The sequence below is a fragment of the Macrotis lagotis genome, chromosome 4 (assembly GCF_037893015.1).
Source record: "Macrotis lagotis isolate mMagLag1 chromosome 4, bilby.v1.9.chrom.fasta, whole genome shotgun sequence".
Classification (NCBI taxonomy): domain Eukaryota; kingdom Metazoa; phylum Chordata; class Mammalia; order Peramelemorphia; family Peramelidae; genus Macrotis; species Macrotis lagotis.
This window is the reverse complement of record NC_133661.1, coordinates 248446399-248463377: the sequence shown is the minus strand read 5'-3', so window position 1 is coordinate 248463377 and position 16979 is coordinate 248446399. Positions and strand designations below refer to the sequence as shown.

General features: G+C 36.5%; 1 protein-coding gene across 1 annotated transcript in view; it reads left to right on the top strand.

The window, feature by feature from the left end:
* Positions 1-16979, top strand: part of TTLL5 (tubulin tyrosine ligase like 5) — a 469247-nt gene that overhangs the window by 23835 nt on the left and 428433 nt on the right.

The following is a 16979-nucleotide window of genomic DNA, read 5'->3' as shown; positions in this document are numbered from 1 at the left end:
CTTATACAAAAATTGACCATGTACTAGGACATAAAAACCTAAAGATCAACTGCAGAAAGGCAGAAATAGTGAATACATCTTTCTCAGATCACAATGCAATAAAAGTCATATGCAATACTGGACCAAGGAGATACAGACCCAGAGCAAATTGGAAACTGAATAACCTCATTTTAAAAAATGAGTGGACCAAAAAACAAATTATAGAAAGAATTAACCATTTTATCCTAGATAATGATAATAATGAAACAACATACCAAAACGTATGGGATTCATTCAAAGCAACTCTCAGGGGATATATTATAGCTCTAAATGCTTATATAAATAAATTGGAGAAAAAGGAAATCAATGAACTAAACATGCAACTAAAAAAATTAGAGAAAGAAGAAATCAAAAATCCCCAATCAAATACCAAATTAGAAATTTTAAAAATTAAAGGAGAAATTAGTAAAAATCAAAAGCAAAAACACTGTTGAATTAATAAATAAAACCAAAAGTTGGTATTATTAAAAAACCAATGAAATTGATAAACCGATTCCATGATATCAGGGCAGTTTTCCATCACTAGATCCTGTACTATTAAGTCCAGGCTTTTTTTCTCTTCGATGTTTTCAGGAAGTCCTATAATTTTCAGTTTGCCCCTCCTCGATCTATTCTCGAGGTCAGTGGTTTTTTGATGAGGTATTTTACATTTGCTTCTATTTTTTCTATTTTTTTGATTTTATTTAACTGACTCTTATTGTCTCATGGAGTCATTAGTTTCTGTAGACTCCATTATTTTTTGTGGGGAGGAGTTTTCTTCATTAACCTTTTGCAGCTCCTTTTCCAATTGGTCAATTCTGCTTTTGAAAGAGCTTTCCATTTGACCAGTTGAGGTTTTGAGAATATTAATCAATGAAATTGATTTAAAAAAAAGAAAGAAGAAAACCAAATTGCTAGTATTATAAATGAAAAAGGTGAACTCACCACCAATGAGGAGGAAATTAAAGTAATAATTTGAAATTATTTTGCCCAACTCTATGCCAATAAATTGGATAATCTAAGTGAAATGGATGAATATTTATAAAAATATAAGTTGTCCAGGTTAAATGAAGAAGAGATTAAATACCTAAACAACCCCATCTCAGAAAAAGAAATTCAACAAGCCATTATTGAACTCCCTAAAAAAAAATCTCCAGGGCCTGATGGATTCACAAGTGAATTCTACCAAACATTTAAGGAATAATTACTTCCAATCCTATATGAACTCTTTGGAAAAATAGGGAAAGATGGAACTCTGCCTAACTCTTTCTATGAAGCCAATATGGTACTGTTACCTAAACCAGGAAGAGTTAAAACAGAGAAAGAAAATTATAGACCTATTTCCCTGATGAATATAGATGCAAAAATCCTAAATAAAATCTTAGCAAAACGACTATAACAAGTCATCACTAGGATAATATATTATGATCAAGTAGGATTTATTCCAGGAATGCAGGGATGGTTCAATATTAGGAAAACTGTTAGTATACTCAATTATATCAATAACAAACCTATCAGAAATCATATGATCATATCAATAGATTCTGAAAAAGCTTTTGACAAAATACAGCATCCATTCCTATTAAAAGCACTAGAGAGTGTAGGAATAAATGGACGGTTCCTTAAAATAATTAGCAGTATCTATCTGAAACCATCAACAAGCATTATATTCAATGGGGAGAGGCTAGAGGCATTCCCAATAAGATCAGGGGTCAAACAAGAGTGCCCATTATCACCACTACTATTCAATATTGTATTAGAAATGTTAGCATCAGCAATTAGAGAAGAAAAAGAAATTGAAGGAATTAGAATGAAGAGACAAAACTCTCACTCTTTGAAGGTGACATGATGGTCTACCTAGAGAATCCCAAGAAATCATCTAAAAAACTACTGGAAACAATTAGCAATTTTAGCAAAGTTTCAGGTTATAAAATAAACCCTCATAAATCCTCAACTTTTCTATATATGTCTAGCAAGAAACAGCAGGAAGAGCTAGAAAGAGAAATTCCATTCAAAGTAACCTCAGACAGTGTAAAATATTTGGGAGTCTGTTTGCCAAGACAGACTCAAAATCTTTTTAAAAACAATTATAAAACACTTCTCACACAAATTAAATTAGATTTAAATAACTGGGCAAATATCAACTGCTCATGGATAGGTAGAGCTAATATAATAAAAATGACAATTCTACCAAAACTAAACTATCTGTTTAGTGCCCTACCAATCAAAATTCCAAAAAAATTACTTTAATGAGTTAGAAAAAATTATAAGCAAATTCATATGGAGAAATAAAAAGTCAAGAATTGCCAGGAGCTTAATGAAAAAAAAATGCAAACAAAGGTGGCTTAGCACTATCGGATCTAAAATTATATTATAAAGCATCAGTCATCAAAACTGTTTGGTATTGGCTAAGAAATAGAGTGGTGGACCAGTTGAATAGACTAGGTGTAAAAGCAGGAGAGGATTATAGTAATCTGCTGTTTGATAAACCCAAAGAGTCAGGCCCCTGGGATAAAACCTCCCTCTTTGATAAAAACTGCTGGGATAATTGGAAGTTAGTATGGAAGAAACTTAGATTAGACCAACACCTCACACCCTTTTCCAAGATAAGATCCAAATGGTTACAGGACATAGACATAAAAAACAATACTATAAGCAAATTAGAAGATCAAGGACTAGTCTACCTGTCAGATCTATGGAAAGGGGAACAGTTTATAACTAAGGAAGAACTGGAGAACATCACTAAAAACCAATTAGATGATTTTGATTACATTAAAATAAAAAGCTTTTGCACAGATAAAACCAATGTAATCAAGATCAAAAGAAAATTAGTAAATTGGGAAACTTTACAATTAATGATTCTGAGAAAGGACTCATTTCTAAAATATACAGAGAACTGAGTCATATTTTTAAAACAAAAAGCCATTCCCCAATTGACAAATGGTGAAAGGATATGCAAAGGCAATTTACAGATGAGGAGATCAAACCAATCCATAGCCACATGAAAAAATGCTCTAAATAATTAATTATTAAAGAAATGCAAATTAAAGCTTCCCTGAGGTACCACCTCACACCTCTCAGATTGGCCAGTATGACCAGGAAGGATAATGATCATTGTTGGAAGGGATGTGGGAAATCTGGGATACTATTACACTGTTGGTAGAGCTGTGAACTCATCCAACCCTTCTGGAGAGCTATTTGGAACTATGCCCAAAGGGCAACAAAAATGTGCATACCCTTTGACCCAGCAATACCACTACTGGGTCTATACCCTGAAGAGATGAGGGAAAAGGGTAAAAACATTACTCATACAAAAATATTTATAGCAGCCCTGTTTGTGGTGGCAAAGAATTGGAAATCCAGTAAATGTCCTTCAATTGGGGAATGGCTTAGCAAACTGTGGTATATGTATGTCATGGAACACTATTGTTCTATTAGAAACCAGGAGTGATGGGATTTCAGGGAAACCTGGAGGGATTTGCATGAACTGATGCTGAGTGAGATGAGCAGAACCAGAAAAACACTGTACACCCTAACAGCAACATGGGAGTGATGTTCAACCTTGAGGGACTTGCTCATTCCATTGGTGCAACAATTGGGAACAATTTTGGGCTGTCTGCAAAGGAGAGTACCATCTGTATCCAGATAAGGAGCTATGGAGTTTGAACAAAGTACAAGGACTATTCCCTTTAATTTGGGAAAAAAAAAAAACATATCTTATTGTCTGATCTGGTTACCTCTGAGAATTCTGTTCTCTTTAAGGACATGATTTCTCTCATCACACCCAATTTGCATCAAGGTACAACATGGAAACAAAGTAAAGACTGAAGGAGTGCTATCTGTGGGGTGGGGGTGGGGGGAGGGAAGCAAGATTGGGGGAAAGTTGTAAAACTCAAATAATATCTTTAACAAAAAAAATTAAAAAAAAAACCAGGAAGGGCTAAGACCAAATCCTTTTAACAGATATATAAAAAGGCTCAGTCTGTACTATGAGCCTATCATCTCTCTGTCAGGAATTTGTTAGAGGTGTTTGCTATCTCAGAAGTTTAAAATTGGAAGCAATTAAAAAATTGTATTTCAGTATAATGACTTCCTTTATAATGTTTTATTTTATTCATTTAATAACATTATTCTGAATTCCATAGATGTCAGAAATTATCTTCTCTTTATCCTGATGTGTGTGTCCCACATTGATTGTGAGCAGTTACTGGAAAGTAAAGCCTGTTTTTGTCTTTCAAAGAAAAAAACAATAGCCATCAGCAATAATCCCAATGTTTCCCTTAAGTTTTCTTTAGGTCAGTGATCTGCTCTTTCCTTCATCTCAACATTGGTGGCATGAACTTGTTCTTTTTTTATTACATTTTAAAATTTATTTACACATTATTAAAATAATCTTGCTGGAAGAGAAAACATAACCCCCCTTTCCCCCACAAAAGTAGAAGAGCCTCATGAAAAATAAAGTGAAAGAAAGAGAAAAAGAATTGTACTTCAGTCTGTGTTCAGATACCATCAGCTCTGTCTCTGGGGCGGATCACACTTTTTGTCATAAGTCTATCAGAGAAGTTTCTTCCACATTTCTTCCACAGATGCTATTGTTGATTATATTTTATTTTCTTCCATTCATTCCTTCCCACTCCCATTTATTCTATTTTATCTCTCCTTTCACTTAGCCCCTCTTCAAAAGTGTGCTATGGGGCCACTGGGTGGGGCAGAGAACAGAGCACAGACCCTGGGGCCAGGGGGACCCAAACCAAAATCCCACCTTGGTCATCCAACAACCACCAATCTTGAGGTCCTGGGCAGGCCACCCAATCCCATCACCTTGCAAAAAAACAAAAAAAATGTATTGTATCTGACTACACTCTCCCATGATCTACCCTCTCCTCTGTCACCTACCACCCCTTTCTCCCATCACTTTCCTCTCCTTTTTCCTCTAGAGTAAGCTAGATTTCCATACCCTATTGAATGTGTATATTGTTTCCTCTCTGAGCCATTTCGGCTGGAAATGAAAGCTCACTCATCCCCCCCCCCCCACCTTCTTCCTTCCACTCCATTGCAAAAGCTTTTTCTTGACTCTTTTATGTGAAATATCTTAGCCCATTCTACTTTTCCTTTCCCTTTCTCCCAGTATATTCCTTTTTCACCCATTGACTTCATCCTTATAATATATTATACCTTTGTATTCAGCTCTCTCCTGTGCCTTATCTATCCATCCATCTATCTATCTATCTATCTATCTTTGCTCCTCCTAACTGCTTTATTATTTGAAATGGTTCATATGAGTTATCAGTACCTTCTTTCCATGCAGGAATACATGGAGTTCAACATCTTTAAATCCCTCATAATTTACCCTTCCTGTCCACCCTCTCTGTTTCACCCGAGTCTTGTACTTACTTGAAGATTAAACTTTCTGTTCAGCTCTGATTATTTCAACAGAAAAGTTTGAAATTTCCATATTTCACTGAATGTCCATCTTTTCCCCTGAAAGAGGATATTAATTTTTCCAGGTATTTGATTCTCAGTTGTAATCCAAACTCTATGAGCTCTTAATGTAGATGCTTGCCAAATCCTGTGTAATCCTGACTGCAGCATCACAATATTTGAATTGTTTCTTTCTGGCTGCCTGTAATATTTTCTTTTTTTTTTCTTTCTTTTTTTTTCTTTTTTCTTTTTAGATTTTTGCAAGGCAATGGGGTTAAGTGGCTTGCCCAAGGCCACATGGCTAGGTAATTATTAAGTGTCTTAGACCAGATTTGAACCCAGGTACCCCTGACTCCAGGGTCGGTGCTTTATCCACTGCGCCACCTAGCCGCCCCAATATTTTCTCTTTGTTTTCAGAGTTCTGGAATTTGGCTACAATATTTCTTGGGATTTTTCTTTTGGAATCTATTTCAAGAGTTCAGTGGATTCTCTCAATTTCTATTTTGCCCTCTGCTTCTGGGATATCAGGGCAATTTTCTTGTAGGAATTCTTTAAAAATGAAGTCAAGGCCCTTTTCCTGGGGATAACTTTCATGTAAACCAATAATTTTTCAATTGTCTCTTCTGGATCTGTTTTCCAGGTCAGTAGTTTTTCCAATGAGATATTTCATGTTTTCTTCTAGTTTTTCATTCTTTTGATATTGTTTTATTGTTTCTTGATTTCTTGCAAAGTCATCAGCTTCTCTTTGCTCCATTCTACATTTGAAGGAGTTGTTTTCTTGAGAGAGCTTTCTTATCTCCTTTTCTATCTGGCCAATTCTCCCCATTAACTTTTTGACCATTTCACCTAAACTGGTTTTTAACATGTTATTATTTAATTTTTTTTTTTTGTATTTTCTTGACTAAGCTGCTGACTTGGTTTTCATGTTTTTCCTGTATTGCTCTCATTTCTCTTCCCAATTTTTCCTCTACCTCCTTTACTTGATCTTCAGACTCTTTTGAGCTCTTCCATAGCCTGAGCCTAATTTCTATTTTTTTTCTTAGAGATTTTGGATGCAGAAGCTTGAGCTTTGTCATCTTTTGAGTGTGTGTTTTGATCCTCTATAGGATCAAAGTAATTGTTTATGGGGGGGGCAGCTGGGTGGCACAGTGCATAGAGCACCCAGGAGTATCTGAGTTCAAATCCAGCCTCAGACACTTAATAATTACCTAGCTTTGTGGCCTTGAGCAAGCCACTTAACCCTATTGCCATGCAAAAAAACCTAAAAAAAAAAAAAGTAATTGTTTATGGTCAGGTTACTTTTTCTGTTTACTCATTTCCCCAGCCTGTGCCCTGGTTTGGGGGTACTTTCCGAGCTTTAGAGTGTTGTTGGGACATTCCCGCAAGGACTTCAGTTCCTTCAATATCTTATGAGACTCTGACTGCTTTCCTGGCTTGTGCTTTGTTCTCTGAATGACCATAAGCACACCCCTCTGCCCTGGAGCTGGGAGGAGGGTCCCTGTTTTGCTGGGCCAATAGGGGGCTCCAGACTGTCCCAGGGATACTGGAGAGACCTTGACAGTCTACCCCCCCCCCCATCCCTTCACCTTCCATGAGCTGAGCACTCTGGAAGCAACTGCTGGGCAATTCCCTGCAGGCCTGCTTCACTTTTCCAGGGTCAGGGCTTCTCCAAAGACCACAACTGTGCTGAGGGCCATGTTGGACTGGGCTCAGTGCTCACTCTGGCAGAGTTTCCTTGCTGATCATCCAGGTTGTGCCTATGGTCCCTCGATTGGGAGGTCTGGAAACCACTTGTGCTGCCACAAGCTGGTGCCTCCAGGGACCCAGATTCCCCATTCCATGTCTGGCAGTCACTGCCATACCTTCTAATCCTGGTGGAATAGAGCCTTCCCACAGATCTTCAAGTTCTCTTGGACTGGAGAATTGTTTCACTGGGTCTTTCTGTGGGAAATTTAAACTAAAATTTAGTTAGAGTCATAATGGTAAGGTTTTTGGAATATTTTGAAAGAGAGCTTCTAAGAAATCCTGTTCTCACCTTGCCTCCCCCTCTGAACTTTAGTTCTTATTCTGGTTGCTGAACTATGGATATTCACTAACTTCCTATTTTCTTTCTTCAGTTTTGGTATCCACAATTGAACATTGTATTCAAGGATATGATTTCACCATGGCAGAGTATAATGGAACTGTCACTTCCTTATTCTTGGTCTCCATACCTTTCAATTTAGTACAAGATTTCATTAACTTTGTTGAGTTTCATATCACATGCTGACTAAGTTGGGCTTACAGGTCACTAATCCAGATTTGCTGACCAAGGTAGATATGCTGATATAGTTCACTTAAGTAGAGGGACTTAACATTTTATCTTTTTTTCAGCCCATTATTGTTCTAGAGGTGAGAGTAGCAATTGGTGTGTTATTGTGAGGTAATGTCTCTACAGGCAGCCTTGGTTGGTTGGTTGATTCTTGTTCTTCCTTATCAAAGACGACCAAAGTGACATCACTGTTTGAGACAAATTACAGTATGTCTGACTGACTGATCAAACCAGTACGAGCTCAGAATGCTCTACCATAGGTTGGTCCACATGAACACCAGGGGTGGGTACTCTAAACTTAAGCATGTCATGTTTCCTTCGAGCTGCTTCCATTCTGCCTTATTGAGTGCAGCCCCCCTCACTGATGAGGGCATGCCATGCTGGGCAGTCCTGTGCCAGTGTCTCCCATCCTGTACTATCAAGTCCAAAGTTCTTCAAAGAGACCTTCAGGGTGTCCCAGTATTGCTTCTTCTGACCCTTTTGTGAGCGCTTGCCCTGTGAGTTCTCCATAAAATTGTTTTTTTTTTTTGGCAAGTGTACTTTTGGCATTCCAACAACATGTCCAGCCCATCGTAGGTGCATTCTCTGTAATAATGTTGGAATGCTGAGCAGTTTAGCTAAAGAAAAGACCTCAGTGTCTGGTATCTTCTCCTGCCAGGTGATCTTCAGAGCCTTCCTGAGACAATTTAAATGGAAGCCATTCAGTTTCCTGATATGGTGCTGGTAGACTGTCAAGGTTTCACTGGCATACAGTGATGATTTCAGCACAATGGCTCCTTAGACCTTCAGTTTGGTAGTCAGTCTAATATCTCTTGTCCCCCACACTTTATTTCGGAGCCTCTCAAATACTGAGCTAGCTCTGGCAATGCAAGTGTCACCCTCATTGTCAATGTATACCTCCTTGGAAAGGACACTGCCAAGGTAAGTGTGAACTTGTCCATAGTCCTCAAAACTTCTACATTTTCTGTAATTGATGGATCCACATATGGATGGTGTGGTGCTTGCCGATGGAGCACCCATGTTTTCTTGGTGTTAATTGTTAGACCAAAATTAGCACAAGCAGCAAATATTTTGTAGTATCTCAGCTTCAGAGGCTGCATTGAGTGCACAGTGATCTGCAAACAGAAGATCATGCACCATCACTCCCTCCACTTTGGTCTTGTAGCTTTTTTCAAGTTAAAAAATTTGTCATCAGTGCAGTAATTGACCTTGAGGCCATGTTCATCCTCAGTGAAGACATTTGATAACATGGCTGAAAACATCATGTTAAAAGCATGGAAACAAGGACAAATCCTTATTTCACTCCATTGGTGACTGGGAGATCTCGAGAGCATCATCCACTATCCAGAACCTGTGCTTGCTTGCCATCATGGAATTGACATAAAATACTGATGAACTTCTCTGGGCAGCCAAATTTTGACATAATTCTCCACAAACTCTCACAATTGACCATATCAAAGGTCTTAGTCAGATCTACAAATGTTATATACAGACCTCTGTTCTGTTCCTGCCATTTTTCCTGGAGTTGTTGGCCAGCAAACTCCATATTGACTCTTCCTTGACCCTTTTTGAAGCCACTTTGACTCTCAGGAAGTGACCAACTCCCAGATGAAAGATCAGATTGAGAAGGACTTTGGCAAGAATCTTACCAGCAATGACTGGTGATTGTCACAGTACAATCTGTTCCCTTTACCATTATAGAGATGGACTATGGAGGCATCCTTGAATTCTTGGGGGATAATCTCTTCCTGCCATATAACCTGGAAAATTTCAGTCAGGTTTTAGATGAGCAATGGATCCCTCATCTGGGGGAATAGAATCTGGAATAGAATCAGCACCAGGTGTTTTGCCATTTGAAAGGAGCCCAATGGCATTCAATGCATCTTCTTTAGCTGGAACTTCAGCTGGGGCTGATTGACACATCAGCGCTGAGTAGTTGAGATGCATCCTAGCTAGGTGACTCAGTGGACAGAATGATGGGTCTTGAGTCAGGAAGACCTGAATTCAAATCCAGCTTTAGATACTTATTAGCTGTTCAACCCTGCAGCCTTTGTATGGACAAGGTGGACCTTCTTGCATTTATTTTCTTGCATTTATCATTAGCTACACAAGAATGAACAAGTGTCTGTTGAAGGAATATTAGGATATGTAGACAGATCTTATTCAGTAAAAGTAAAATGACTGGAAGTATTATAACTAGAATTTCTGGAAGTCTTTGGTCTCTCTTTGCTCTCTTTATTATACATTTCTAGTATTGAATTTGTAAAGGTAGGGGGTTGTTGAGAAGAAAAAAGAAAATTTTAAACGACGTCTTTGGATATAGTAGTAATAAATTTTGTTTTCATAGTCTGCAAACATATGAAAATTAATTTGTAAATTACATGACCTTCCTACCTACTTTCACAGAATTGGAAACAGTGGTTCAGAAAAACATTGTAGTGTAGGGTGATAATGTACTTCCAAAGGTGTGTGAGCAGAAATTGTAATTATCTAAAAAAATCCACCTAAGTAAATATTTTGCTGATATTGAATTTCATTGGAAAACTTGACCTAAACCTCATTCAAAATAACCTTCATGGCTTTGCATCTTTTATATTCCTTCATTCTTTTGATTTTAGTTTAGTCTATCAAATTTCTGACATTGTCAGCCTTCCTAGAGTGATTTTCCTTGTTTTTGTGCTTATTTGCTCTCCCATTTTGATGAACATATAGCTACTTATATATGTTCATATATAACAGAGATGGGGAACCTTTTTTCTTTCCAAGAGCCATTTGAATATTTATAACATCATTCGTGGTCCATACAAAATTATCAATTTAAAAATCAAACTGCTATATTTGGTCAAATGCTTAATTAATTCACCCCCAAAAAGCTCCTAGATTTATTGAATTTCAAGTCCCACCTGTGGTTGCCATGGCAGTGCCAGATCAAATGATTCCATGGTCCTTGTATGACTTGTGACCCAGACATTCCCTATTCCTGATATATAAAGATTACATATAAAAGTGTATATGTAAAGGCATGCATGTGTATGTGTGCATATATGTATATATTATATATGTATATATCATATATATGTAAAATGTCTATGTATAGCATAGGTCTATATATAAATTATGTATGTATGATATATATAACAGTATTAATGTGTATTAACATGATACATGTATTTATATATAAAAGTATATATGTATACATGTGTGTGTATATATATGTATATATATATGTTTTGTGAAAGGAGTCCATGTTTTGTTCCTTATTCTTTACTTTCCTTTGAAGTCCTGAAATTATTTTACTGCACTAGGCCATTCATTTCTGGCATTGTTTCTGTCCCTCTTCTCTTCCTACATAAACAGTATGATTCTTCTTGGTTTTGCTCATTCACTCCATTATTTCTATGAACCTCAGTTCCAAGATTCTTCCTTGTGTCTCAGCTCTGGCCCTTCCTCGCTTACTGTATAAAGTGCTAACAGCAAGGTGGCAAGGTGTGTTAGATGCTAGCACCCACAGTGTACTAATGGACCCTGTTCTCCTTGTTCTTTCTCTGAACTTAGAAACCAATACTGTTTTTCTGCTTTGTTTCTCACATATATATTTTCCCTACTATTTGAGTTGGAAAAATTTTCTATCATTTAACTTTGAATCCTGCTTTTAGGTTTGCAACTGTGAGATATGATCAAGGAGCTAAGAACATTCGGAACCAGTTCATGCACCTGACCAACTACAGTGTGAACAAAAAGAGTGGTGACTATGTCAGGTAGGATTGGTGGCTAGGCCACGGAATCCCAGGTGGCCAGGAAGAAAGAGAAAGACAGTGAGGCACACTTTGTACTAGCCAGTCAGCTGCTGGCAAATGAAGCCTTATGAAGATTTTGGTATTTCTAGGAGGGGAGTGAACTTCACATTCATATTTAGCAAGTGTGAGTGAAGTTGACTATTGCTAGCAGGCAGTAGACGACAGGTTTTGGGCTACTTTTTCATTTCTGACACTACCATAATACATCCTTCCTCTTTTAAAAAAAACCTTTCTTCACCTTTTTGTACTTCCTGATTTTCTAAAGTAAGGGTAATAGTTTGCCTTAAAGATCACTGGGGGAATATTGCCTTTTAGAAACCAAGAAACGAGGCCATCTTGGAAGAGGACTCACTGGAATGGAGGACTGGCCCATTTCTTGGAAACATTTTCTCTGTTCTGTTTTTCTTTAGCCAGAAAATGGAAAAATAAAAAAGAAATCCAAATAGTTACTTTTTGCTCAGACTAAAAATAGGTTCATAGCAGATCCAAGAAAAGAAAGAAACCCAGAATCTGAAGGCTTTGGAACAGGAATTAGAATTTTACAGGTTTAATTGAACTTCCCTTTACCAGGGTTTGATATAGTTAAAAAAATCAAATCCTTCATTTTGGAAGGTTACCAATGTGAATAGAGCTATACTAGTGATGGGGAACATCATAATGTGATACAAAATACCTGATTATCCCCAAAATATAAATTGTGAGACTTTCAACATTTTTGGTACCCCCAGTCCATAGCACAGAGACACATATACAATTAGTCACTTACAATGCTTGTAAAGTATTGAATGTTGGGGTTCTATCTCAATCATGGCATAATTTTGTTTTTAATAAGGGATAAGGTTGGGATTTGTGATTTCATTAATGTTGGACAGAGATGCCAAACAAGCAAACTCTTGACTGTGGTCCAAACCTAATTAAAGTAAATTTAACCAAAGTAAATAAAGAAAAATGTAGTAGAACATAGATAAAAATTTTTTTTTTAATTTTTATGTTTTTCTAACTGCATGCAATGGTAGTTTTTACCATCATTTTTTGCAAAATTTTGAGTTTTTCATTTTTCTCCTTTTCTTCCCCCCACTCCTTGACAGAAATCAATCTGATAGAAGCTCTACATTTATAACCATGCCAAACAATAGGTCCATATTGATCAGGTTGTGAGGGAAGAATCAAATCCAAATAGAAAAAAGAAAACATTAGAGAAAAAATTATGTAACACGTAAGACAACTTGATGATAAAAAGCTTTGGTCTTCATTTAAACTCCACAGTTCCTTCTCTGGATATGGATAGTATTTTCCCTCAAAAGTATTTTAAAATTTGTCTTTGATTATTGCACTGCTGAATTGAATAAGTCCATCATGGTTGATCATCATCCCATGTTGTTGTTAGTGTGTATAATGTTGTTCTGGTTCTGCTCATTTTACTTCACATCAATTCATGCAAATCTTAACAGGCTTTTCTGAAATCCTGTCCCTCATGATTTCTTGTGTGTGTGTGTGTGTGTGTGTGTGTGTGTGTATGTGTGTTTGTATGTGTGTGTCTGTGTCTGTGTATATGTATATACATATATACATATAATTATATATATGTGTGTGTGTGTGTGTGTATATATATATATATATATATATATATATATATATATATATATATATATTTGTTCAGTCATACCCCAAATGATGGGTATACGCTCAATTTCAAATGCTTTACCACAACAAAAAGAGCTATACATATTTTTATACATGTGGGATCTTTACACTTTTTCCATGAACAGATAAAGTTTAGATGTGGTTTTATCTGCCAATCTGCAGCCTTCAGGGATCCTTACATATGATTTTGTGGTCCCTGTCTCTGAGTTTGATACCACTGGTATAGGGAATTCCCTGATGAGGAAACTGCCTCTACCAATACAACTCAGCATCTTCTCTACAACTTTAGGTCTTCGAGAGGTAAAGGCACTTCACCAGGCTCACAGAGCCCATACAATGACAGAGGAAGGAGTAGAATTCAGGTTTTGCTCCAAGGTTGGCTCTATCCATATTGTCTTGCTGCCTCTTTATTTTATGATAGTAGTTTGAGAAACTTAATGGTACCTTGATTCAAGCTCTTCAGCTAATACCCAAGATTGAGAGAGAGACAAAGGAAAAGAAGGAAGTTGTTTCAAGTGCCAAAGCACATTTGGTTATAACCTCGCAGCATCTAACCTGTTTTCTTCTGACAGCAGCACTAAGGGATGTTTTGTGGGAAAGCATAACATTTTCTTCAAAGATTGCAGGCATACATTTCTTTAAACTTTTCTTAAGTTATTTTAAATTTTTGACTTATAATTCTCCTTTTAGTAACTAGTGTAATTATTGCTTAAGATAAATTAATTTTTTCTTATTACCAACAATAAATGGAATGTATATAATTTTTGAATTCCATTAGTGTTACTATGATGAAGTAAACAGTACTAAAGAGTAGATAGCAGAACAGAGAAAAGGGAGAGTATTTCCTAAGGAGTTTATATGAACAAGAAAACCATTCAAAAGGAATCTTATTCTTTTAAGATAGAAAAGCCTTTTAAAGCCACATGTGATTCCTAACTCCTTGATTTGTTTTTAGTTGTGATGATCCCGAAGTGGAAGATTATGGGAACAAATGGAGCATGAGTGCAATGCTTAGGTACCTGAAACAAGAAGGGAAAGATACAACTGGTGAGTAGCTAAGCTTTTGTAACTTCTGTTTCCTCTGTGCATTTGCACACACAAATATTGATATCCAGGGCTATCTATACTTACTTCAAGTACCCATTCAAAGAGAGGACATCTGGACAATTTTGGATTTGGGCACATATGTTTTTATGAATACAATCTAGGTTGCAGTACATTTGTATTTCCTTCTTCATGGCTTTTTGTTTGTTTTGCAGCACTGATGGCCCATGTAGAGGATCTGATCATTAAGACTATTATCTCTGCTGAACTAGCTATTGCTACTGCTTGTAAAACCTTTGTTCCTCACCGTAGCAGTTGTTTTGGTAAGAAGATTCAAAAAGTCTAATGGTGTACTGCAAAAAGATTCTGGAGCAGGGAAGGGAATGGTGGGTATGTAGGAGGAAGAATTACATGGTGGATTTATATTTTTGTTTATATCTCAGTGTGAAATATAAAGATGCTACTAAGAGGGCAATGCAGAGTTGAGTTGGGATCACATTTATAGATGACTAGATATCTGTGGGATAAGAATAATAATAGAGCCACAAAATGGTGTCTCTATCATGCTGTGGTTAAAAAAAAATCTTTTATGGTCTGTGGAGTAATAATGGTCTAGCAAATGAGTTCCAGAATTCACTGGTAGAGACGCACTGGAAATTCTTCCAAGGAACTTTGGTTGGCACTAGTATATGCTTTATTCTATTTTCTAATGACTCCTCCTTTTTGTTTTACTCTTTTTTCTGGTGAGTCTGCCTTCTTCCTCTCCATCCTGGATTGCACATAGGAGGAGTTCTAAACTAGTCTCTTTCAGAGACTTGTCACCCACTGACCAGCATTAGCCACAAGTGGGTCAGAAAGGCACTCATTTAGATGTGGACCTGGTTTTCACTGGAGCCCTGAGACTTAAGTTATTGATCAGAAAAAGGTCACCTTGTCCTTATGAAACTCAAAGATGAAACCAGTAAGAATGAATAAAATTTACAGCCATCCTTCATCTGAAGGAGTTCAGCATAGTTGAGATTATGAATAGAGACTGGAATAGTCAGAGGACGTTCTTAAATTCTTTAGTAATGATGGTATAGCTATGGATTCATGTATTATGAACTGGACCTTAATTATATGATGCATTTTAAATGACCTACTTAGTGGTCAAAATCATGAAGACAAAAGCAGGGAGCTTTTTCCCAGATTGAAAGAAAAACAAAAACAAAAGATGTGTGGTCCTTGTTCTAATAAGTGGTTATTGCATATATAGAAATAATTGTAAAATTATGTTCTGATGTTACATAGAAGAGCTTTCTGAACTTTTCCATTTTATATTTGGGATCTTTTGACCTTTTGGGAGCTTAAAATTTATTGGAATTAATGGAAACAGGATGCCATATATGAACGAATTTCATTGACTTAGTAAAGAACTATCCATCTGTTTTGGGTCCTTTTTCTTCTATCTTTACTTGTCTTTAGTTTTAATAAACCCAGTGCATCTGGACTTTTCCAAAGTTGCTGACTGTATCCTTGGCTTTGTGGTTCTAATTCCATTTCCTGTCAGATCTGGTATTTCATCTGGTTCATTAACCTTCTCCCTTCACACAAGATTCTATATGAAAAAGTGTATAAAGGTCTCCTTCTCTTTCATCCTTTTTCTCTTGGGGCTTTTGTTACAAGAATAAACTATTGTGTTTCAATTGATTAATAGCAAAGCAAGAATTGAAAATTTCCAAGAAGATATGTTTTAAGTAAGAATCATGGTGCTTCTGGAGGAAGCCAAATATCCATGTGATGGACAACTGCATACTCAGTTTCATATTCTAACACTCTCTTCTGCCTTTGGATATCTGCCAGAGGCAATTCATTGCTATCTAAGCCTTAGTTTGTTATGTCATTTCTTCTCCACCCTACCACCTGTCAAGTCCAACTGTGACCTAGATTGTTGAAATGTTTCTCTTTTTATGGCTTCCCACCTCATCAGTCTCTCTAGTACAGTTATCTGCTTCAAATGTCCTAAGCTAATTTTTTGGTAAGATGATATATGCATATTTGGTTGACCTTTATAGTTAAAGATAGAAACAGAAGTTTATTCTGTTACATGATTCACAATAATTTTTTTTTGCCTTTTCATGGAATTTTAGAGCAGAATGGGACCATCTAGGAGCATCCAGTCTAAAATCTGATTTTGAGAATCAAATTTTGTGACTGAGGAAAGCTTAGTCAAAGCAGCAGATCATTAATTTTTCTACACCAAATATTTTTCCAATCAATTTTTGCAAGGTTTTGACTTTTACAATTTTTCTCCCTCCCTCCTTTAACTCCTCTCCCCAACAGAAAGCAAACTGATATAGGCTCTACATTTATAACCATACTAAACATAGATCAAAATGGAATATGTTGGGAGAGAAGAATCAGATACACCAGAAGAAAGAAAACATTAGAAAGGGAAAATGACATAATACATGACAACTTTTAAAAATTGAAGATAATAAGCTTTGTTCTTCATTTAAACTCTACAGTTCCTTCTTTGGATATGGATGATATTTTCCATCACAAGTCTTTTAGTATTATGCTGAAATGAACAAGTCCATCATGGCTGATCATCACCCCATATTGTTATTAATGTGGATAATGTTCTTCTGCTTCTGCTCATTTCACTTCATATCAATTCATGCAAGTGTTTCCAGGCTTTTCTGAAATCCTGTCCCTCGTGATTTCTTTTTTTTAATTAATTAATTTATTTTGAATTTTAGAAT